Source organism: Astatotilapia calliptera, chromosome 3 (genome assembly GCF_964374335.1).
Source record: "Astatotilapia calliptera chromosome 3, fAstCal68.1, whole genome shotgun sequence".
Taxonomy (NCBI): domain Eukaryota; kingdom Metazoa; phylum Chordata; class Actinopteri; order Cichliformes; family Cichlidae; genus Astatotilapia; species Astatotilapia calliptera.
This window is the reverse complement of record NC_137424.1, coordinates 20,121,991-20,147,752: the sequence shown is the minus strand read 5'-3', so window position 1 is coordinate 20,147,752 and position 25,762 is coordinate 20,121,991. Positions and strand designations below refer to the sequence as shown.

General features: G+C 41.4%; 1 protein-coding gene across 1 annotated transcript in view; it reads left to right on the top strand.

The window, feature by feature from the left end:
- The window catches only part of LOC113015973 (NACHT, LRR and PYD domains-containing protein 12-like), a 748,422-nt gene that overhangs the window by 529,633 nt on the left and 193,027 nt on the right, over positions 1–25,762 (top strand). The gene's annotated exons all lie outside the window — the stretch shown is intronic.

The following is a 25,762-nucleotide window of genomic DNA, read 5'->3' as shown; positions in this document are numbered from 1 at the left end:
GGTCCTTTGTCCCTCTTTGGGGGGAAACTCCCACTGGGTTTAAATCTGGGACTCCCCACCAACTGACCCTTAGAACTGAAGAAGCTTCTCAGATGAGAGGTGAAACGTCTTCAAGCAACTCAAAGAAGTCCAGACGCTTTTCTTTGCAAGCTCCTTAGTCTACAATGACCTGGATGACTGAGAACCGTCACAGACAACTCAGTCCCATATTTTAGGTTATTCTGAATAAATCGTTCATGCCCTCTCTTTGGAAAGAAGCTGTTGTGGTTCCTGGTCCTAAATCTAGTCGTCCAAAAGTTCTAAACGACTTCAGGCCTGCTGCCCTCACCTCAGTCTTTGAAAAAATCATCAGAAATGTGATTATGGAAGACACTGAACTTCAGCTTGATTCAATGCAGATTGCACATAAGCCCAATAGAGGAGTGGAGGACGTGCTTTTGATTCTACTTCACCTGATTGTCAAACATGTAGAGAGTAAAGGACTTCAGTTCATCGATTTCTCTGCTGCTTTCAATAACACGGCCCCAGATTTGAATCAAAAGACTTTTAGAACAGTTTGAAATCCGGACAAACCTGAGCAAGTGCAGTCATATAAATATCTTGATGACAAATGCTATTATTTTTCTGTAAAGCAAATTGACCTAAAAGTAAAGTAACCTTGATATGTCAGGATGTAGATGTCCCACCCAACAACGTCACCCAGCCCTGAAACATCGGTACTGTTCAAGGCAGCATTGCTGTCCACACGTCCATCAGAGTGTTTCTTTGGACTTCATGGTGTTGCTGCTCCCAGTATTCTCTGAGACAACCTCTGAGGCCGTCACAGAGCAGCTGTATTTGTACTGACATTACATTACACACAGGTGCACTCTATTTAGTCATTAGCACTCATCAGGCAATGTCTATGGGCAACTGACTGCACTCAGACCAAAGGGGGCTGAATAATAATGCACATAACAATTCTCTTCACTCTGCTGACAAGAGATTCAACCCCCACTATGAGCACCTTCTAAAGAGCACCATTGAAAGTATCCTCACCAACTGCATCACTGTGTGGTATGACTCCTGCACTGGGTCCTGCAGGAAAAATATGACAACGGGTAGTGAGAGCAGTGGAGAGGATTGCAGGGTCCTCTCTTGCCTCCCTCCCCAGGAGATCTACTGTGCCTGCCTCATTCGAAAGGTCCTCTTCATTACAGGTGACTCCACTCATCTCTTCAACAGCGTCTTCAGTTTGCTGCCATCAGGAAGGATACTGAAGAGACCTTTTGACCTTTACATACAGCAGCAGAAACGAGAATTTTAGCAGCACAAACCAGCACAAGCGTAGCACAGTTGATTGACACCAGTTTTGTTTGATTTAATTAATGTGGGGGGGCTGGTTGACCTCTGGGGACCTCTAGAAATTTTCTTGAATATCTTTAAAATGATAGCAGCACAAACAAAAATTTTTACAGCACAAACGTAGCATAAACGTTTGATACCACTTTTGTTGGATTTGAAGAAGGTGGGGGGTCGCGGGAAAAACCAGCAAAAGAACTCGAGCAGCCGGGCTATGTAAAAGGTGTAGGGGGGCATGTTTGCGGTCACGTCCAGCGGGTGTGTGAGCTGTTTGAGTCATCTGTTACCAGGCAAACTCCAATGCAGCAGGCTGCTGAACACACACAGGCCTCCTGCATCCTCCTCTTCAGCTCTGCTTGCCCGATATCATGACCTAAGCAGGGTCGGGCCTGGTCAGTACTTGGATGGGAGACCGCCTGGGAAAACCAGGTGCTGTAAGCTTTTGCACTTCCACACACAAACTGCAGAGGGCACTTCTGCTCCTGCTTGTGCTTAGAGGCATGAGAAGTTAACATTTATGGGTGATAAAATCCTTTTTCTATATTTTTAACATGAGAATATCAGTTTTCCATCTTGTGTTCCAGAGTAATCGGACAAAAGACAAACGTAGAACAAGGAAAAAAGAGGCCAAGTGTCTCACCTATAAAACAAAATGACTGTTTTCTGAATAGTCTCACACAGATAAACATTTGCAGGGAATACCTTTTCCTTCAAAACAAACGTCACAGACTGTGTTTTTCTTTACTGATTGTATTTGAGTAGAAACTCAGATTAAAATGGCATCAGTGCTCATAAAATGATTTAACTGTAAAAGTAGGTGTAGTGGATCACTTTGCATAGATCTAGATAAAAGTGCTGTAAGCAAAGACTACAGTGGTCATTGAGCAGCTGTTCCTATAATGTGAATCTGGGATAAAGGCACAGATTATTTGTTTGCCTTTGTTTCCTGGTTCTTTCTTTCTTATCCAAATGGAAAAAGAGAGCATAAAAGTACTGTTTACAAGCAGCTTATCTATCTCATTGTGCCCACTATCATAAAATCTTGGTTGACTGAGCACTGAGCCATCTACCACTCGAAATTGAACCTGTGTGGGACAACAACAAAGTCCAGTATACTAAGTTTCAGTAATGTGCAGTTTTTTCTGTGGAAGATGTAAATCTAAATAGATGTCCTATTGTATGCATAATATACCACTGAACTTTATAAAACAACTTCTAAAAGCAAATTTCGATTTATTTTAGATTTTCTCAAATCCAAACAGTGCTAAAAGCATGCACACAGTCAAATATTTTTCATACGAGGTGCTGAAGGTTCTGCAATGTTCTGTCAGTGCGCCCCAGGGCAGCTGTGGCTACAATGTAGCTGCCATCACCAGTGTGTGAATGTGTGAATGATGTATCTGTGGCTTTTTGTCACACTTGGAAACCACGGTGTTGTGCAGCTATTTGCCTTGTTGCAGGGTTTTTAAAAAACTGCAGTTTTGATTTTAGTGAAAGACACCGTCTCATGACTCATTGAGTGCCGCGACTGACGATCCAATCCGTGGCCTGCAGTCTGACGATGTCACATTTCCTGACTGCTTGGAACCCCGACTAAGTCGTCCTGTAGCCCACATCATAATGTTTCCATCTCTCTGCTTGACTGCGGGGATGCTATTTTTTGCATCACACTCCTATTTCAAAAGGTCAGTTAAAGCCACATAATTGGAATTTGGTTTCATCTCCCCACAGCACTTTCTCCAAAGTCTTCCCTGAATCATTTAGATGTTCACTGGCACTTGAGATGGGCCTATACATGTTTCTCCTTGAACAGGTAGCTACCCTATGTTAGCCTAGCTTTCTATCACTGATGCTCTGTGTGTATTGTTATGGTTCAAAATATGGGGATGGAGACAAGAGACAAGAGAAAAAACCACAATAACAACACTGGTCCGGCCGGGTTAAGTCAAACGATGATTTTAATGATCACACGCGTGGGAGATGGACACCGTATGCAGACAGCCTCAGATCTCAAAATGGTGGAGCATTGATCAAACTCTTATAGCCTCTGGTTCTCCCACCTTATCATAAAAGCCTAAACATTCACATGCTTTTCTCTCACACGGCGTCTAAGCTACGACCTTGGCTCCCCGTTTATCTGCTCCTGCTGAGTTGGGGCAGAAAACTCCAGCATGCTCTGTTCTCTTCTAATCAGACAAATAAGGCGATGGCTTTCTGCAGCAGTATTATGCATCATAAAACAATATCATTCATCCACAATAAATCAGCAGTCTAATGTAATGCAAATCAGTTTAACTAATGCAATAGTTATCAGCTTCTTCTAATTCAGGAGAATAATGCAAACTAAAACTACATAATAATTCACAATCTTTAGTTAGGGGTATAACATGGCATAAAATAATATTATAATCTAACAGTATGCTGCTGCCTCTCTCTCATGTTACTTAAAAAATTAACCCCACAGCTTCAATAACCGTATCTAAAAATCTCTCAGTGAAAGTTACGGTTGTAGGTTTGGAAACATTTTGGGGTAGCCAGTGTTAAATAGAGACAGGGCCACATTCTTTATCTAGTCATTGTAATGAAAGAAGCACATTAAAAACTATATGAGAGTTTGCTTTTAACAAGCATGTAATGACTCTACTTAGTTTAGGTAGTCTTAGGGAGTCAAACTGAAAGTAGCATTTTGTGGATGTTTTCCCTGCTGCCCGATCCCATCAGTCTCTTAAAGCATCATTTCTTATGCGCCCTGGTGTGACAGTGGTTTCATGGCGCTACAGGTTACCTGAGCACATCAGTTATATTACGGTTGAAAACCAGTGCCCGGCCTTCCAGTGGGTGTTCGACCCCTCGTGCACAGCTCAGGAGTCTAAACGACCCAGCAGTTATGGACATGTGTGTTTTTGGTGTGCTGTCCCTCGTTCTCCCTGCTTGCAGGTATATCTGTGTGTGTGTGTGGATGCCGGAGTTTCTGAGAGCACCTGTTTACAGGCACCTTCAGGCCTGGTGGGTGTGGCCCTGCCAGGTGGTTGGCCACACTTGAAGACCATCACACAGCTGATCAAGCCTTGTCGGAGGAGCTACTTAAGAATGCGGTGGCGCTCTCTCTGACGCTGGATCATTGCGTGACTTCACGTTAGTCTCTCGGCCAGTCAGTACGGATAGTCTGCCGCATTGTATGTGTCTTACGGCTGCCTGTTTGTTATCTCCCCAGGAGAAGCGTGGAGATGAGAGGGCAGCGAGCACGGGGTGCTCAGACACTGAGGAGCGGAGACAAGGAACACTAGCACTGGGAAGAGGACATTTCACGGGAGTCGGGAACGCACTGCGGATTTATTGTTATTTTCCATTCACTGTAAATAAACGCACTGCTTGCATTCAGAGCTCCGTGCCTGGCTCCTCCTTCCTCACATCCCCACGGTTGACGCTGGCCAACCGTGACAAATAGCTTTTCTTAGATTTATTATTAGTTCAACATTGACAAATAGTAGTTGACTAATATCAGGAGCCAAAAAGAAAACAAAAAACAAACTAAATAAATATTTCAGACGCTGAAAATAAATTATTACGGTTGTTTAAATTTGCTGTCAGCAAGTTAGGTCTAATACATGTAGTCAATCTAATGAATCAATATTACATGTAAAAAGTACAGAACTGAAAATGAAACTAAAATATAACGGTAAATGAACTGGTTCTTGTATAAAACCTTTCTACTCTCTACAACTTGCCTCATTCATGCACTCACTTTTTTCTATGCTTTTTCTCTGTAAGTGCTTTCTATCTAACATTAATACGCATTCATCCTCCCGATGGATGCATCGGAGAGCAACTTGGGGTTAGCGTCTTGCCCAAGGATATTTGGCATGCAGGCTGGAGCAGGCGGGGATTGAACCAGCAACTTTCTGATTAGTAGGTTTCCTGCTCTACCTGAGCTACAGACACCCCAATTTGTGGTACTCTGGAAACAACACGTTCTCATCCCAACAGGTAACGATGCTATGTGACAAATCATCGGTATGTGTAAATGTGTTTTTTGTTCTAATCATGAATCGCTTTGTAAAACAAGACCTGATAGGGTTAAGGTTAAAGTTATGGTTAGAGTTAATGTTAGGGATAGGGCTGGAATGGACGGCTGGAGCCTCTCCTCCAAGTGTGTGTTACTGCCGCCATCAGCATTCTGTTGTATTCTGTTGTCTGCTTTTCTCTGTAAGCGCTTCGAGCCTGTACTTTTTTGCTTTAGCTGAGTAATGAAGTTGAATCAGTACTTTAACTTTCACTGGAACAATAGTATTTTTACTTCTACTTAAGTGGAGAATGTCTGATCTTTTGCCAACTCTGGCTGTCTCTCAGTCTTGGAATACCCACTTGTTGTCCAGTGGTGTCCTGGGAATATGGGAACTAGACAGACTGGGGAAACAATGGGAGGAGACACAAAGATGGAATCACTTTTACCATCTTTTATGTATTTGCTGGTCGTCTTATTTCTTCTATTTTGCAAGCACAGTGTTGCAATCATTGTCTTTGTGGTACAATGACACAGGTAGAATGCAGGTGTTTTCATGTAACACGATGCCAGAAAGATGAGTAATGTGTTTTGAAGAGAAGATAAAACATCATGTTTGAACAAAGATAAGCAGCAGACACGTCTGTGTGTGAGTTGTTCAGGTTCAGTAAGAAGGTAATATGTCTGCAGAATTTGTAATTCTTATGAAGATATTGCTTGTACAATAAATAAAATCCCTTTAACTTCTTCTGGAGAGTGTCTTTATATATTTAGTCATTTTGGGGCGATCCTTTATTTAGTAGTAACTCTAGTCGGGGATATATATCAGAGTTTACTTTCAGATATGAGCATTGTGTTTCCTGTGGATGAATGAATGAATTATTTATTTATGTAATTTTTGAAAGACTGGCTCATGTAAAATCTCTGAAAGTATGACAAAGCTCTCCTGTTACACTTTATGGACACCTGAGCGTCACCATGAGGGCCTGTCTTTATTCACTTTATTCACTGAAATCCACTTTTATAATGAATTCACAGTAATCACTGACACCTTCAGAGCATTACATTCATTAAAGACGTCTTCTACACCTACTCTTCCAGACGACCGACACATGCTTCAACCACTGCAGGTTAACCAGCCACTCATCAGTAAAGCAAAAACTAAATGTAAATGTCCTCATGTGGAAAAGACTGAAACACAACTCCCATATATCACTAATGTAACAGATCCATTTAGGGAGAGTGAGAACACTAGGCTGGATGTGTTTTAATGCAGGAACATTCATCATGTCTTCAGTTCAACAAATCATTTACATTGAATATGTGAGCTGGATGGTTACACGACACAATGTGATTGTCAACAATAACTGCAATGAACGCTGGTTTGAGGGCGGAGTCAAGCAGGCCATTTACGTGAAAAGGGAAAGACCCTCTCTGAATCAAGGAGGGGGCCTAAGGGTACATCTGTCACCATCTTACAATGCTGTGATTGCAGCCGTTCTCCAACTCTCTGTGAATGGTACTCAGGACCATTGATCAGTGGTTGTTGATCAATGGTCATGAGAATTTGCATAATCATGATTAAGGAACTGACCTCCCAGCCCATTGTTCCTTCAGTCGGCTGGTTTCTCTGACTGAAAACGCTACGTCCAGAAGAACAGAATCAACTTTTGGAGATTTACTTCCCTGATGATTGAGCACGCATCAAGACCTTTTAATCAGGCCAACAAATATCTTGTACTCAATTTTAGCAGCAGCCATTGTGACACTGATGATAAAACTTGTGTAAAAGTGCGAAGCTGTAAAAAAGTAATTATAAAAAAGCGTTTTTGTAGCTGAATGTTACTGGATAGCTGTTTCATCTGTAACACATCAAAATAACCTGCTAAGGTTTAATAGGCTATAAGGAACACACTCACTTCCTGAGCCCTGGGCAATAAGAGACGTTTTGTGTTTTATGATTTATTGATATGTTTGATCCTTTCTGACCTGCGTTAATGAAGCAGTCATTAGAGCACCATGTCCGCTAGAATAGTTCTGTAGTTTGATGCTTGAGTCGTTGCAGACTTGTTGAAACTCCCTCACCCGTCAAAGCAGCGTCTTTGTTATTCGAGTCCAGCAGATGGCAGTGTTTCACTGTCTGACGGCTGTCTGAAGCTTCAGCTGGATTATCCGTTTTCATGTTTGATTAGAGGTTTGTGTGTGTGTGTGTGTGTGTGTGTGGGTTTTTAGCCACGAGTTGTCCACGATAAAGCATATTGAATGGCCTGTCTAATATTGTTAGAATTCTCCTTTGGGTTAGTTTCATTACTCAATCGGGACATTTATTTGGAAAAAGAAAAAAAGAGGGAAAAAAAAGAAAAAAAAAAGAAAAGAATTAAAAATAAATAAATCCTCATAGTTTACATTTACAAATATCAATACTGAATGTTACGTCCCTCTGCAGCTTCTAATCGTCTCAGTGTTTTCAGCTGGTGCTAATTGGCCACACCTAGTCAGGTGTGGATAAAAGCATACCTGAGGCAAGCTTCCCGGCAGTGCACTAGTCTTTGCCTTGGTGGCACCAGCCATTTTAGCCAACCTGGTTTTCCATTTTAGGTTGAAACCTCTTCTCACCCACACTCTGCTATTCATCTGTTTTTATGTTGCGGCTTTTGAGCCGGGTCGTAACACTGAAGATTACAAAGATCAACATTAAGACCAGTCTGTGCATTCAAAGCAGTGACAGAAAAGAGTGTGGGGCATTAACCCCCACTCACTTCACAGTTCACGTTCACAGCGAGCTTCGTCGAAATTTACAATGAGACCCTGAGGGACCTTGTGTTCACCGGCAAGTCCAGCAAGAGACCTGAGCATGAGATCCGCAAGACAGCCAGCAACGAATTGACAATCACTAATCTCACCTATGAGCGGGTCTCCAATGAGGATCAGGTACAGCAGACAGACATCTGTAGCTCAGAACAAATTAATTTCAAATCTGTTGACAAATTGTTACCAAACTTTGAAAATACATCAAACTTTATCGATGCTCTATGTTTTAAAATGTTCCCTCGTCCTCTCAGGTTCTCCGTCTGATTGCTTTGGCCAATCAGAATCGCTCCACTGCCCAGACAGCCCAGAATGACCGCTCGTCTCGCTCCCACTCAGTCTTCCAGCTGGATATTGAGGGAGTTAATGCCGGCAGGGATGTCAAGTGCAAATGTATCACACTGGAAGTACCAGCATCAGGAATGTGGCTTCTTCTTTTTGGATCTATAATATTTAGTCTGGTTAGTTATTGTTACTGTAACCAGTGCAAAATCTGCTCTGATGACTCAACGTTAATGTTTGAGCCCCCGAGCGCTAAAAGAAGTGTTTTGTAAAGTATTAAAACTACCTTTAATGGAAGGAAAAACGGATCACTGCTTCCTATAAGAGTTGGTTTTCTCTGTGTGTGTAGCCACTCTGTGCCTGGTGGACTTGGCTGGCAGTGAGCGAATGGTGAAGAGCCAGTCTCAGGGTGACCGTTCCAAAGAGATGACCGCCATCAACAGCTCACTGTCCAACCTGGGCGTCGTTATCGCCGCTCTGGCCAAAAAGGTCTGCAGCTGCAGTTTCTGTAGTCTTAGATGTCACACCTGCTTTCTTTACATTTACAGTATTAATGATTTTTTTGGCCTTTGTGTTCCAGGAGACTACAAGCCAGACTCTAGAAGATGATCTGGTAGCTGACCCTGAGTTTCAATTATGAATTTCAAAACATCATAATCGTCTTCCCCAGGATAGAGAGGCACCCCTGTAGCAAGCTCCACAGCTACCAGCCCCAGAGACCACATGTCAATTGCTTCATCATATGGAGTGCCAAGCATAATCTCAGGTGCACAATAACCAATTGTCCCCACACAGTCACCAGGAATCACTGCAGAGGTGTTACATGCGATGCCAAAGTCTATAAGTTTGACTCTGACTTGAGACTCACTGCGGTTCACAACCATGATGTTGACAGGTTTGAGGTCAGCATGCACTATTCCCACAGAACCCAGGTGGAATAGAGCATTTGCGAGCTGATGCAAAATTGGCCTGATTTCTCTCATTGGGAGACCTTGGTTATTCCGGTCCCCTATGTAGTCTGACAGGCTTTGGTCGAGGAGTTCGAAATTCAAGCAAATGCGCTCTCCATCGAGGAAATAGCCGTTCCATTCGACAATGTTGCACCTGTCTGGATCCAAGCGTCGTAGCTGCTCCAGGATGAAAATTTCCAGTTTTGCCTGGAGCAGAATTTCAGGGTCGCTCTTGTTGACTTTAATAGCAACCGTTTTGTTGTTTTTTGTATCGCGACATTTCGTTACAACACCAAAGCTTCCTTCTCCAAGGAAAGCCTCCACCATGTGGTGATCTCCTAAAATGGTCCCTTTAGATATTCCAAGCTCATCTGAGCCGAAGGATGGGTTGGCTGACATGGTGTAATGTGTCTGTTTGCGCTGTGGATTGGTGAGAAACAAAACTGAACTTGTGTTGGTTTCTCTCGTAAATTGCTCTCAAAACTTCTCGAAAGGGTTTCAGTTGCTGCAGGTCAACGTCCGTTAAGCATAAAGTAACAGGTGAGCGCTCCTATTTATGGGTTTTGGGATCAAAGCAAAGTTATGACGTCAGAAAGGATCAAAGCAAAGTTACCGCGTCACAAGCGATCGAAGCGATTCTAATATGTGCGCATGCGCACATATGAGAAGCGATCGAAGGGATTCTAATATGTGCGCATGCGCACATATGAGAAGCGATCGAAGGGATTCTCATATGTGCGCATGCGCACACACGTGCTTGTTTGTGTAATATTGTTCACACTAAACTTGACCCTAATCAATTTAATATCAGTCAATCAAAGAAAATCTTAGTTTTGGAAAATTTTAAAATGACATAACTGACAGTTAAAACCTTTCTTGTTCATGTATTTGTATTTGTATTGTCTTCGGGGGTTTTTTTTGCATACCATGTCAAGCTTTTCTGTATATAGTCATGTCGTAGATTTCGGAGCAAACAAGAAATTGAATTGGATTTTAATATTGCAGTGCTTGGATTTCGGATTTGGTGCTTAAAACTTCTTGAAACTGTAACCGTATTTCATTCACCACAAATAACTATCTGATTGAATAGTTTTCTTATCAGATAGAGAAATAAAACGAGTCGCAAAGTCTAAAAGCAACATTTCTCTGCCTGGGCTGTACCTCTGCACGTTAGTCTGTTTCAGTGTGTGACCCCTCACCCCCTCCCTGATCAGTCGGGGGTGAGTGCGCTAATGTGCCTGGAGGCCGTTTTAATGAGTGTTTGCTGGAAAACGAAAAATACAAGAAGGATTTGTACGTTTTCACAACGGGGGAGTTTGCGTAAGTACTAGTAAATAATTTTCTCGAGTGTGTACGTTACACATGTTATTTGTTTCAAATTGGTATTATTATTTTGCTAGCTAGCAAACTCGCGGGATAAAGGATTGAAGTGCACTCAGTGCGATACAATACGGTGGCGCTATTCTAACAGTTAGTTATTGCAGGGTAACTTGTAGAATATGCTGTGAATTGAACCAAGATTACACAGCAGTAGCAGTAATACGAGTTACTTCCCTCAAGTGAAAGCGTTAAACGTTAGCCCGATGCTTAACTAGCCAACGTCAGGCTTTCTGATTGAAGGCTAAAAGCGACGTTGTCACCAAGTAAACAGAATATTGATGATATTTTTGTGTATCGCTGCAGCCTTTTCAAGTATTAACCTGGTGTCTTTGGGAACAGCTTAGGGGGAAATGACGGTAATATGACTGAACCATATGGGAACAAAGAATAGGCACTTTTTTGTGCTACCGAAGTTTCCTCGCTTTCATTCAAAATCTGTTTCTCATTAAACAATTGAAACATAATGGCTTCAAGCTGACATTGAGGCCTGTGGGGCACTATCAGCCACTGAGACAGTAGACAAGTGACTATTTCACACTTTAAGGCTGCCTGTTTATTTAAGGGAGATGAACAGTACATTATAACTGTACATAATAATATCAATGATGATAGATTAAATAAATGGGTTTTTGAAAGACGCTTGTGCATTTTTAAAGTCTAAAGTGTTGAATTGATCTGAGTATGTCATCTGTTCAAAGCCTCTCCCAGTCAGTGCTGTTCTCTATGCCTGTCTTACTCTACATGATGTTATTAGCACAAACACTTTAAAGGTGATAATTAGGTCTACAACAATAACACAGACTGCAATGTAGTTAAGCGTCTTACAGTTAGTTTTGAATGAATGAACTTAAAAAACAACACAAGCAAAGATCTGTCTCCTCCTGTTTTTTGTGTCACATAAGAAAGAAGTATCAATATCTGATGAGAAGACTTATTATTAATTTGGCCTTTCACGTGGTCTTATTCAGGTGATGCGAAGTGAAATATGCATCCTTTTTATGGTAATGTGCTGGAAAATGTTGAAAATGGACATTAAACGTGCTCACAAAGTGCTTGAATTTGACCCTGAAAGGTGTATGAAGCCAGAAAAAGTCACACTTGGAGTAAAAACCTCTCATAGCAAGTTAATCATATTCAATTGATTTGATGCTTTCAGCACAAAATTTAGCCACACAGTCAGGACAGCGTCTGATTTACCTTCATCGGTAAACGTGTTTATGCAGTACATAGTAACAGTGTGGCTGAGTCCTCTGGTTCAAATCAGTTCCAGTACATTTGGAGATGTAAGTCTTAACCTTTCACATGCATCGGGAAGGAAAAAGCATTTAATCTTCACAGTACTGCTGAAGTGCAGCGATACATTGTGAAGTGCACATTTCCATTTCTCATACAGTACCGAGCAAAAGTCTTGAACCACCCCCTTATTTTTTCGTGTTTTGCCAGGTCAGTCTGTGTTAACGGTGTTATTAACTGCATTCTTCAACTAAAGAAGTGAGAACAAACAACAGGAGGAGAACTTAGTGTGTGTGTGTGTGTGTGTGCGCGCTGCATTTTGTGAGACCAAATTACCCACAGTTCTTTTCAACCTTGTCACAGGTGCCAAAATCACCGCTGGTGGCCATTGTTGATAAAAGCGTCATTTTGGATTAACTTGTGGGCCATTTTCTTTCTCCTCCTGCAGAAGAATTCCTTTGTGTACACATTGAACGTCTGGATGAGACTTCAGTAATGAATTCAGGACTGTGTGTGTGAGATACACAATTGGGGCTGCAGAGATTGGAATAGTTTACCTTCATTTTAAATATCACTGCCCTGTGCACATTGTCGGCTTTAAAATTCAAACTTAAAGAGTTTGTAAGTAAACTGGCTGAGATGAGACAGACGATGCACCGGGTCCTCGTCTGAGTGCTGGCTTTCAGTTGTGCTGTCTCTCTTGCCCAGCCATGCACACACAGACACTGTGCTACACTTACACAGTGAGACAGATGCTCACAGAGACGTCCAGATACATTTTGTCCTTGCTGGAGGTCATCTTGTGTTTTTTGGCCCACTGTGGCCTCACACCGAGCTCCTGCTGTTTTTTGAACACTTTAACAGCACCAGTCTTTCGCTTCCTGTTGAACACACAGTGGGGGGGTGCAGGAGGTAATAAATCAAGTTTGATTATCCTAATTTATAGCTGTCTTTATGTTAAGGATTAAAATAAAATTCACAAGAGGAAGGTGTTGGTGTGTGTGGTTGGGAAGAGAAGGGCGAAGCTAGAATGAACAGTGTTGAGTAAGTTACTTTAAAATAGTAACTTAGTTACATTACTAGTTACTTCTCTCAAAAGTAACTCAGTTACTTCAAGTTACTCGTTACTTTCAAAGTAACTAGTTACTAGGGAAAGTAACTTTGGTTTTACTCAGAATTCTCTTGTTAATGTGTTTCTTCCATAACTTTGCCAGTCTTCTAGCTTGCTTACTTGCCACAGTGCACTGTGCCACCTACCAATAGAAAGGAAAAGATAATGTGCACATTTCCACGAGAGAAATCCCACGTCTGGACCGTCGTTGACTGCTGCCATGATTCTAGCCTACGTCACAGCGTCATGTGCGCCTTTTACATCAACACAAAAACTGCAGTCGTGGTGCTTTGATTGTACTCAGAACTCAGAAATTCTGCCTTCTGAATAGGAAGATGTAGGTAACACCAGACTGCAGATGAGCTGCTTACAGGGCTGGACTGGGACAAAAAATTGGCCCGGGTATTTTAACTAGAGACCGGCCCACCATTATAGGAAAAACATAAAGCCTTTGAATGAAAACAAACGCTGTTGTGACAGTGATGTACACTGTTTTGATGGTATATATGCATCAATCTATCAATCGTTTGTTGTAAGATTCAGATAATTATTTTTTAAAAGCTAGACATTTTAAATGAGAATAAGAAAGAAAAGTATTTCCTTGTGCCCACCTCTCCCTGTTAATGCCCTACATGCCCCCCTGGCAACACTTTGCTAGATCCGCACCTGCACAGTTACCAGCTGTCAGCTACCTAAAAAAGGATCCTGGGGTTATTTGTCTCTCAGAAACAGTTCATAACTTCCCTTCAACTCATTCATGTCACCTAAAAGGTAAACCTGTTTCTCCATCACCTGTTCAGCTCTGATGATCCAGTAAGGACGTCTCCTGGTTTCATCTTCATGTTTCCCTCTCACCAGATAACCAAACCATATCATGACCAGCAGCTTTACAGCTGTGGCTCCAGCAAACATCAGCTGATACTAGAAATTAATATTAAATAAATTCTAACAACAGCTGATCAAGCTTAAACGTGCTGCTGTTGTTTAGCGCGACATCCGCTGGTTTCCTCTTTCGGCGCAAAGTGAGCGATAAACAAACAAGAGAGCCGATCAGCTGATCATTGATCAGTTTTCATGATTGAAGTAGAAACGGGAGAGAGAGGGGGGAGAATGACAGCGTAAAGACACAGAATAAATCCAGCTTTGTGCCTTTTTCATTGTAGCTGAAGTCCGGGACAAACTGTTCCTTTTCACCTCAATAAGAAACGCGTAATATTTTCTCTGAATACCAGACGGGACGGTTGGCAACTCTAATAACTTATGAACAAAATAAAGTTCAACATCATTAACTTCATAGCACCACCCAGCTGTATAGAAACTCCGTCATGCTAGCTAGCACGCAGTACGGAAAAAGTCAGAATAACGAAAATAAACTCCACCTAAACTTGGTTCATATCTGACCCAGAGAGACTGCAGGTCATAACTTCTTACCTGAAGTTCAGGTCACACTTGGACCGGCGGCCGCCTCGGGTCTCTTTTCCTTCTGCGTCCCTTTTCCTTCATCCACCTGCTGGCCTCCACCACTTGCTAATGTTACTGAATCTGTGGAAACTCCGCGATAGCCACCACACGAAGTAACGAGTAACGACCCTATCTAAATCTCAGTAACGACTAACGCGTTCCTGATTTTGGCATAATAACTAGTTACCGTGCTCGTTACCACAATAATAACGTAGTTACTGTAACGCGTTAGTCCCAACACTGAGAATGAAGCACAAACAGAGGGAGGTGTTTGCCTCTCGCTGTAGCGCTGTGAAACACGATCTGTAGATTGCAGCTTGTGTAGGTGCTCCAAGAAAATGGGTTCATTGGCATGCAGCACTGTAGATGTGCACGTATGCACTCGCGAAAGAGAAAGGATGCTTGTGTTGCTGAGCTCGTTCTTGCACAGCGGGGAGATGTGAGGTAGGTTGGGGCTACCTCATAACTCCCCGCTGTGAGGCTGCCAGATGGGAAGAAGAGGAAACCGCCTGGTTGTCCTGAAACGCTCGTTTTCCTCTGCTCACTTTTCATCTTTACAATCTCAGCACTTGGGTGTGTATCTTCTTGCAGTGGGCCTCTCAGTTTCATTCTTATTCATAAGCTCCTCTTTGTGTTATTTAGTTTGTACCTGAAAAGTCTAATTTATGCCTGAGTACACAAGTACAAATAAAAGGAGTACCACGTACTTTAATGGGTCAGCTTGGGTCCAGACCTGAATTAGAGATAATGTTGGGCTGTTTTAGGTCTGAGCCACTAACCTGACGAAAACGCAACACAACTGCTGGTAAGTGTGTGTTGTTTAAAACAGAGAGTTGGAGAGGCAGGTCAGTGCTTTTAAAGGTTTATCAGGTGTCAAATCATTTTATAGATGGGAAATGTAGGACTGTGCAAAAGTTTGAGCCACACCTTAATTCTAAGATATAACTTGCTGGGTAATGGGAAACGGGTGCAACAGTTTAAATTTGAAAAGTTTACATGAAAATACAATATAAAAGGCAAAAACAGAGTTGATATAATGAGGTAATGAGCTTGAGCATCTTTATCTTCAGCACGCCCTGAACTCTCTTAGGCACATTTCTTTGGAATTCCTTTAAGTAGTCTTCAGGAATAGTTCTCCGAGCTTCTTTAAGGACATTCAGAGCTCTTCTTTCGATATCAGCTGCCGTTTTGTTCCATTCTCTGCCGAGATGATCCCACACGGCTCAGGTCAGTCCATGAATGATGGTGTTTCGATGTGTTTAGTAAGCTGCTGCCGATCAGACGCTTTCCAGATGGTATTGCATGGTGCATCAAAGTCTGGTGGTACTTTTCATAATTCCATCAATTTTGACCAAATCCCCAACACCCTGGCTGAAATGCAGACCCAAACTATGGCAGAGCTGTACAGTAGTTTACAGGTGGTTGTAGACATATTACCACAATTTGAACCAGAACTGTCAAATTTTGGTTCATCACTCCATCAGACCTGCTGCTACTGATTTTCAGTCCAGTTCTTGTGTAATTTGGCATCCCTCAGCCTTTTCTCCCTGTTCCCTTCCTTAATAATGGCTTCTTGACAGCCACCCTTCACTGACACCATGAGATGAGGCTTTGGTGAACACTAGATGGATCAACTGAAGGACCAAGTGCATCTTTCAGGTCCTGTGTCAGGTGTTTGCTGAATATTTTTTTGACATGACTTTCAGGTACTGTTCCTCCACTGTAGATAGATTTTTCAGCTTGTCCCCTTTTTTTCTGTCTTCTACTTTCCCAATCCAAAGAAATTAAATAGTGTGTTTCTGTGACAGGTTGCTAGTAACAAAGTCCCTAAAGATAAAATTTAAAATTGGTTCTTTGCTAAGTTGTGTGTTTTGTATTGTATTTGACAACTCGGGTTTGTCCCCTTGAGTTAGGTTAAGTGGTTTAACCCCCCCAAAAAACAAAAATATCGCTCTGAAAGCGATCAGGTACAAAGACTGGACTGAAAATGGGTGAAAAAGCAGTTAATGTCCAAAGAAAAACTTTAAATGACCTTCAGAAAGTCTAAAGAAAGGAAGAAGAAGAACATCTGGCTCAGTACAGGCAAAATATAAAGAACTGAGGAGAGGCTCAAGACTTATTCACAGATAATCAATCAAATTAATCAAGCGTCATCTGGAAGCATCCTCCTGGCTGTAAGAGCGTCTCGTTTTTGTCTCATTAACTGTCTGGTGGCGCTCACAGTAGTCTGCTGTGACGGGGACCTCGAGGACTAATGTTACAGGGAAATCATTAGGAAAGTGCTTTGGACTGAGCTTTACTGAAATCTCAGTTTTCCCCCTGTCGGAGAGCTCCACCACCTCCACCCCTCCTCCTCCTATTCTTTCTTTTTAAACGTCAGTGCAGGTACCGTCTCCCTCCCTCCCATCCCTGTATTTTTGTTACATAGAACTTAGTGGCTGTGCTCACTGTTCAATTCAAGTTGGTTTAAGAGAGATGGTAGTTTAAAAAACACAAAAACAAGCTGTTTTGGTAAAGCAATATATATGATTATTAAAGATAAAATATAGTGTTAATTTGTTTGAGTTCCTTCCCTCTCTCTTTACTTCTCACTCTGTTTTGAAGCATCTGCCTTCCAGCAGATGGGGGAGACTGTATTGGCAGCTGCTTTCCAGGAGGATGTAGCTCATCTGTATCGCGAGGCCTGTTGGGCCATATACGTCCTAAGAGTAAGAGTAATTTCCTGCTCTCTCTTTTCCTCTCTAACTTTTCCCTGTGTGCATTAGGGCTGCCACAAACGATTATTTTGATAGTCGACTAGTCACGATTATTTTTGCGATTAGTCGACTAATAGGATTAGGGCTGCACGATTAATCGTTAGAAAATCGCGATCTCGATTCAAACTTATTTGCGATCTCATTTCCAAATGACGATTTAAAAGAAAGAAAAAGAAAAAGACGACGACGATTGTACCGCATTTTGATCCGGGACGTACTCTGCATGAAACCAAGTGCTCACTCTTCCTGCTCAACAAATGACAAGGGCGGAGCCTTATACCACGTGATACAGAAGCTGTGCCGTGTGATGCTAATATTAGCAGGGAAAAAACAACGGTAGACTGGTGGGTAATAAGCGCATGAATAATACAGAAAACAGAGATTGGAGACGGGAAACTGTTCTTGAAGTACAGAGACAGATAGAGAGAGAGCTAGCTGTGCATGGAGTGTGATTTTAATAGTCGTGGAAGCAAAACAGCAAAATTAATGACATTGATCAAATGTGAAGCGCAGTTTGCTGCTTCTTTTGCTGCTGGCTCTGTGAATTTTGGTTGGAGAGACAAAACCTGCAGCTCAGAATCAGCGCAAGAAGACGTAATCGCAGCGCGGACCGGACGCATCAGGATCGCTAAGCTCCGACAGCGTGTCCGTCTACGAGCCGTCGGGTGAGAAAGCCGAGAAAGACAAAGTTGATTCTGATGCGTCGGTCCGTTCTGTGTTTACGTCTTTGTGTGGAATCAGTGTACCTGCTCTCATTTACACGGATTCGCATTTGAGACCAAATTGGTTGCACTCTAGAGCCCTGTTACTTGATGAAAGTTGGTTTTGCAGAGTTAATCTTGCAGCTCAGCCACAGCATAGCCCTCAGCAACCAAGAGCATGCTAGCGGGCCGTTGTTATTATGTTATTACTGTGCTTTTCGGAAAATAAGGCACTCTAAAAATCAGTCCTTTGATTTTTCTGGAAATCGACAGTGCTCCTTATAATCCGGTTTGCCTTATGTCTCTACCAGCTTTGCACATCTACAGACTGAAATCTTTGCCCATTCTTCTTCACAAAACAGCTCCAGCTCAGTCAGATTAGATGGGCAGCGTTTGTGAACAGCAGTTTTCAGATTTTGCCACAGATTCTTGATTGGATTTAGATCTGGGCCCTATTTCAGGAAGCCGGTTTAGTGCAAACTCTGAGTAAGTATACCCTGAGTTAACGAAAACTCTGGGTTTTCGGTTTCACAAAGCGAGTTTAGATTAATCCTGAGTGAGTTACTATGACGACACACTCCGTGAAGCTAACCTGCTCCCTAGCAGGTTTACTTCAACTAACCCTGACGTTCTCCGCCTCTGTGTCGGAAACCTGACTGTAGGAAGTGTCAGACATGGCGTGCTCCTTCCTTGAAGAGCCAGTAGATGTTGAAGCCCAAATTCTCCGCAGAGCTCTCCGCCGGGAGAGAGTGATTAGAGCGCGTTTGGACATTTTATCATTTCCTGATGATTTCCTGTGTGAACGTTACCGTTTTTCAGCACAATCTATAAGTTATTTGAATAACATCCTCAGGCCTAATATTGCTCATGTGACACATCGTGGACATTCTCTCAGTTCTGTACATATTATTTGTATTGCACTTCGGTTTTTTGCAAACGGGAGCTTTCTGTATAATATTGGTGACGCTGAGCACGTTTCCAAGGCTACCATCTGTCGGGCAGTCAGGAATGTTACAGTTGCACTGAAACGTCTCCTGTACTCGTCTGTGGTGTTCCCCGGTCATAGACCCGCAAGATTTATCAAAGAGGGATGCCACAAAATTGCAGGTAGCAGGATGAACAAAATTTAATTCATGATGTGGTGATACTTGAACTACTACTTAAATTTTACATTTATTTTCACGGTTCCCAGGCGTGATTGGCTGTATAGATGGCACTCACATTCCAATCATTGCTCCTTCAGTAAATGAAGGAGACTATGTGAACAGGAAGTCTTTCCACAGCATTAATGTACAGGTACATAGTTCCCTGTAGCATTTCAAACTAACAAATTATTTCATTATAGTAATGGATGCTAATTTGTGTTCTCTGCACTGTGAAGATCATATGTGATGCTGCCAACATTATCACAAATGTGGAAGCCAAGTGGCCAGGCTCTGTGAGTGGTGGTGGTGGAGGACCCCCACCTGTTTTTCGGGCCTCCTCTTTTTTTCTAGTGGCCATAACGGGTCACATTTGAGCATACAGAGTAAGCAAATATGTACTTGTAATGTGCTCAGATAATTTCAATAAGTGCTTACAGAAAGAAAATTAATGTAGCCTCTAACTGCAATTGATTTACATCGGACAAAGAGACCAAGCACTATGGCTCAATTACACCTTACCTGTTTGGTATTTGGTGAGTATTGAGTTGTATTTTTGTTATTGACCAAATACTTATTTTCCACCCTGATTTACGAATAAATTCTTTACAAATCCTACCATGTGAATTCATGGATTTTTTTTTTCACATTCTGTCTCTCACAGTTGAAGTGTACCTCTGGTGCAAATTACTGACCTCTGTCATCATTTTAAGTGGGGGAACTTGCACAATCGGTGGCTGACTAAATACTTTTTTGCCCCACTGTATGATCCACCGGTGGTGATATTTTGGTATTTTGTGAGTTCCTGATTTAACAAATCAGCTCTTTAATCCAGGCCTGAGAGATTGAACTTTAAAGCGCTATAAAATATTCTTACTGAAAACAGTCGCAAAGTATTTTTCTCCATGATTATAATGAGCTTGGGAGAAATTCACTTATATGGGACACTGATCGAATGAGAAGTCCCGAGCCTAAAAGGATTGCAGCGAGTCAATCCAGTCCAAAAACAAGGAACTGTTTCCTTCAAAATGATGACGTCATCTTGCTGGTGATGGAGGCTCGAATAGGTTGCGCGTGAGACTCCATTATCAGCAATATCTGGTATGAATGTGTGTGGATGTATGCATGTGACTGGACTGTGACGGACTGACGACTAAAAGTTTAACTGACTTGATATTGAGACAAAAACGGTACCGACTTTAGGATTAGTGAATGTCCACAACAATTCACCCAGCCTGTAAAAGAAGGGTGGATGTTTTGTCTTGCTTTGTTTTGTTTTTGCAAGAACAGAAGGATGATAGAGACTAAGGGGGGAGGCTGTAGCTTCACATGAGTGTGAACTGCAGACTGAACCCTTTGGTTGCTAATTTTGAGTTACTGATGTTTGCATTAAGAAAATTGTGTTTTTAGTAGCTGTAGTTCGATTAATGTATCATATTATATGGTTGGGAATGTTAAATGCTAAAGTGAAGAAAAGGTTTGATTCCACTCATGACGGAGCAGGTTATTATTAACCATAGCAGGTCACTGTAAAGAGTCAATTAACTTTTATAGAGGTAAAAAAAACAAAAAAACAAAAACCTCCACTGAGGTCTATGAATAACAGGGGAATGATAGACTTGCCACACTCAAAATGGAGATATGTAATGATAAACACTGGTCCCCGTCTTTTGGGTGCTTTCTTGAAATAGTCAGCAATTTAAAAGTAAGATAGACACAATGTCCTCCTGAGACCCAGGGAGGAAGAAAAAAGAAAAAAAGGAAAAGCATTTTCCTTTTTTTCTTTTTCTTTTTTTCTTTTTCAGATAAATCAAGTGTTGGGACGGTAAAAAAAACACATTACAAAAACAAAATTGTTTTTAACTAATTTTATTTAAATTTTACAACATGTGCACTACATTGCACAAGGGGAGTTCATTGATCACGAATGTGAAACTAACAAAATTCAAGAGCTATTTAAGAAAATTAAAAGCTCCACTGAATTTGTTGTAAGCAGGATATTAAAACTTATTTATATAACAATATAATAATAAAAATGTAGATCAGGGACCAACTTAAAAGTCACTGACACTTCACTAGCTGTAAGCCATTGGTTCAGGAACAAGTGATTGCACTGGGCTTTCTATTTCACAAAAATCAATTCATTTATGATATCTGAGGAAGTATTGTGATTTTTTTATTTGGAGACACAAAGGAACATTTGGCACTTCCCACATCTCACATATGTTTTACTGTTGCACCCAACCATTCTACAACTGAAATGCCTTGGACTGTTAACCATCTCAGGCAAGTGGAGGGAACCATATTTTGCTACACTCTCATCTGATTGGGGCCTCCTTTTCTTGATTTTTGGAGAGAACTCTTCATTACTGGTATTATTCAGGTCTTGTTCACATGTTTGTCCCTGGTTTCTCAGCCAAGAGGAGCTTGAACTCCAGATACTGGGAGTTCTTTTTGCACATTGAGATCATTGATAACTTTCAGCAAAGACGTGATCGTGTAGAAACAATCAGGTGTCATGGATTCAGCTATAAATGCGACTCTTATTTTTTACTATACTGGAAATCATTCCTGCATTTTACCCATATTTTATTTTTAACTCAAAGCAAAAATTCCAGATTCTCCTACATGTTGGTTTTGGACCAGATAAGACGACAGATTTCAGGTGGCCCTGTGTTTTTCTCTATCACATCTGCCACTGCATCTCGATAATCTTTGTGTGGCTCCTCCTGGGTTCTCACCCTCTCCTATCTGGCTCACATGACTCTCATCTTCTGAAAAATCTCTGTTTGAATCTCGCTCAATTATTCTGTTAAGAATTCTCTCTGCCTTTGTCAAAGAGTTGTCTACTAGGAAAAAGTGAAATAAATATAAGTACAAAGTCCCGACGTGCACTAGAGTACACATTAATAAATTAGTCATGTTCTCTGTGAAACTAAATAAGCCTAATTCTTAAAGACCCCTCAAATTATTTACTAGATGTTTATTTTTTGAAAATTAATAAAAATCTGAGTTTAACAAAACATTTTAAATGTAAATATCAAGCTTACCTTTCTTTCTTCCTTAAAATGTGCTGGTGGGCATGCCAGCCATTTTGAAAAGGTGGGAAAACAATTGGCAAGGCCACACCCCCACACATGTGATATAATTTTAAAGGTACTGTTGTCCTCTCTAAGAAACATCAGGACTTAGAGGAGTGGCAAGTAGAGTATGAGAGCTACAAGAAAAAAACTAAATGTGTACTACAGTGTGCAAAAATGAATTACTGGGTCATCAGGGGGTTATGAGGGACATTTATAAAACTAAAAATCCCACAAACCTTGAAGTGCACTTGAAAAGCTCACACAAGAAGGTTAACCTAGCTTACCTTGAAGAGCTCATCAGGGGGAGCACACCCCCCCCCCCCCCCTCCTTGAAGAGCTCCCCCACTTAACCAGCATCCCCAGAAAACAGCTAACCCCAGATAAGGCAGCGTGATGCGTCCCGAGACAACAGGACTGGGACATCTAAATAATTGTGTGAGTCAATCGCCTTCAAAAAGTTTATCAATTCACTTGAACCAAAATTAGGAACACCCGGTGCTGCAAGAGTTAATAGTCTCAATACCCAAGGATAAGCGGAAGAGCATGATTGATATGATGGAACTGGGATTTGGTTACACTTAATTTTTGCAAAACACAACTAAAACTATAACTGAAACTAATCAAAACTAAACTGAAATTAAGGATGTTCAGAAAATAAAAACTAGACTAAACTAGCGACTGATTGGTAAAAACTGATTACAACTGGTAAAAATTGAAAATCTGGAGTCGAAGCTAAATAAAAATAAAAACTAATGAAGATGGCAAAACGTTTAAAACCCTGGTGCAGAGATTGGCGAATCTGACCAGGAAATGTTATAAAATGGATTGTCGGAACAGCCAGCGTTAAAGTCACCTTTGACAGTCCAGACTAAGATGGCGTTGAACATCTTCAGGGCGGAAAAGGGTTGGTGTGACCAAGGTGTGGTTTGGCTTGTTGTATGTATATTTTGAGATCATATGGCTCTGGATGGACCAGTTACCAGGCCATGGAAGGAGGACAGACTCATTGACTGAGGAGAAGGAATTTTCTGGGATTGGAGATCCTCTGGGTGAGTGGTTGACTGAAAGCATGCATAAAATAAAATTTATCTGTTGTTATTGATTGGTAATAGATTGATAATTGGCCACATTTACAGCTGTATTGACTTGTTGTGGACGTAGTCGACTTCAGGTTTAAGCACTCTAATCAACAGGTTGAAAATAGTGACATTAAAGGAAGAGTATGCAGCGCCACCCTGTCAGACGCCAGTGACGGTGGAGCTCAGTGATGAATCAGGTGAGCTGCATTCATGGTTGACTCATAGCGGAGTTTCCCCTGCTGTGGTCAGTGAGGGGAGATCAGGGGGAAATAAGATTTAAAAGAGGCATTTATAAACGTTTATGTGTCAAGTGAAACGGGATAAAAGGGGGTGTTTTACTCTTATTTTGGCATCAGCTTTATTATTGCATCAGAATCATATAACTAGCATTGCATTAAACATTTATTGAAGTTTTTGACATTGTACTAACATTTGTGTTCCAGTGATTGTTATAACCGCAGGTTAATTTTCTATTTACAGGTGTCAGGATAATCATACGATCTTCTATTGCAGGTGTAACCATGATCATTTTCAGACATATTGCAGTTTGTTGCTCATTATAGAGTTGTGCTCAAGTTAATAAGGGTTAAAAGCTACAGTCAACGCGATGTTTGGCTGATCTATGGTGTGGAGTGACTTCGAGCATAGAGGGCCGCACGCGCTTACATAACATTGATATCATGTTATTCTTTGTGATTTTTATTCAATTATGTCTTTAAGCTAAGTTTTAAATAGTGGCAGTTAATTAAATGACATTCATTTAAGATTATATACTTGAGTCAGAGCATCATACGCAGATCAACTTAACAATCTGGGAAACCTTGTAGCTGCCTAACCTTTTCTTTGAATGTTCTAGCTCCGTTGATTTGACACATTGGAATGTGTCAAAAAAAGGGGGGGGGGGGAAGTTGAGTTTTAACATCAAACAAGGATTATTTGAACATTTTTATAACTTCATTTGTGTCTTTAATAACTTAGGAATGGTAAAGCTTAAGCTAATAGCGGCCCGAGAAGTTTCCGGTCTTTTGTAGAGAATCAGTGAGAAGCATAAATCATTATTTCCATGTGTAAGCATCAATCATTGAAATGAACTGAATAGCGTTTAGAAGATTTGTTAATTTGTTTATCTTTTGTTAAAAAGAGTGGTTTCAATAAGTTTCAGACACACCTTGCAAATGTGCTTATGATGAGTTGGCACTCGGCCTTTTGAAGGTCATAAGCTTCGTTCGGCGTGATGGTCCGGACTGATAAAGTGTAGGAAATGCCTTGAGTGCAGAGGGCTAAATGCAAACACGCTTACACACACATAGGATATGATTAGAATAAGTCCCTGGGACATTCTGAATGTTTTAGACCAATTCTGAATCACTAGAAGGTCAGTAGATAACAACATTAGATTATTAGGGTTAGGAAGAGAGGTGTTTTGGTTTTCTGTCTCTTACAGAGAAAGGGACAGACACCAGACGAGGTCACAGATATGCGAGGATCCTCCGCAGCAGAGACAGACACAGTGACTGCCGAGACATCAACTGGGTCCAAGTGTCATGGCGTTTGGGCTCCAGCTAGTCACCACAAAAGGATGGATCCCATAAACAGCAATAACCATAAAGGGGTTGGCGGAAATCCAGGAACACCAGACCAACGAAGTTCGAGAGGCTCTTGGGCAAAAAGGGGGACGCGTTCCTGATCTTTTTCTGGAGGATACACAGATCGTTGTTTGAAATCGGGGCAGAATAATCCCCTGATCTGTGCCACGACTGAAGGGTTGTCTAACCCCTGAGGTTGAAGAATGAAGAGCAGAGGATCACCCAACTGGAAGACACTGGTAGCTGCAGCAATAAAATAAAGGCTAAAAGCTCCTTGGACAGAGGTTCTAGTCTGAGTACGTCGGAAGGGTATAAGGTAGCACCAAAATAAAGCTGTGGGAGAACTGGGGAGTGTCATCTGTACCTGCTATTGTTGGAATAATAGTTTTTCTTGCATCTGAACTGCGCAAACACAGAGGTCATCTCACATATGGTTCGCCCCTCAGGGGGACAAAGGGCCTCAGGAGTGAGAAGAGATGAACCCGGCGACACTGGATTATAGGGTGTTGGTGAGCTCATTATTCTAACGAGCTCATCAGGGGGAATTGTTAGATTATAATATTATTTTATGCCATGTTATACCCCTAATTAAAGATTGTGAATTATTATGTAGTTTTAGTTTGCATCATTCTCCTGAATTAGAAGAAGATGATAACTATTGCATTTGTTAAACTGATTTGCATTACATTAGACTGCTGATTTATTGTGGATGAATGATATTGTTTTATGATGCATTATACTGCTGAGTTATAAGAAATACTGTTTGCAGAAAGTCATCACCTTATTGGTCTGATTAGAAGAGAACAGAACATACTGGAGTTTTCTGCCCCATCTCAGCAGGAGCAG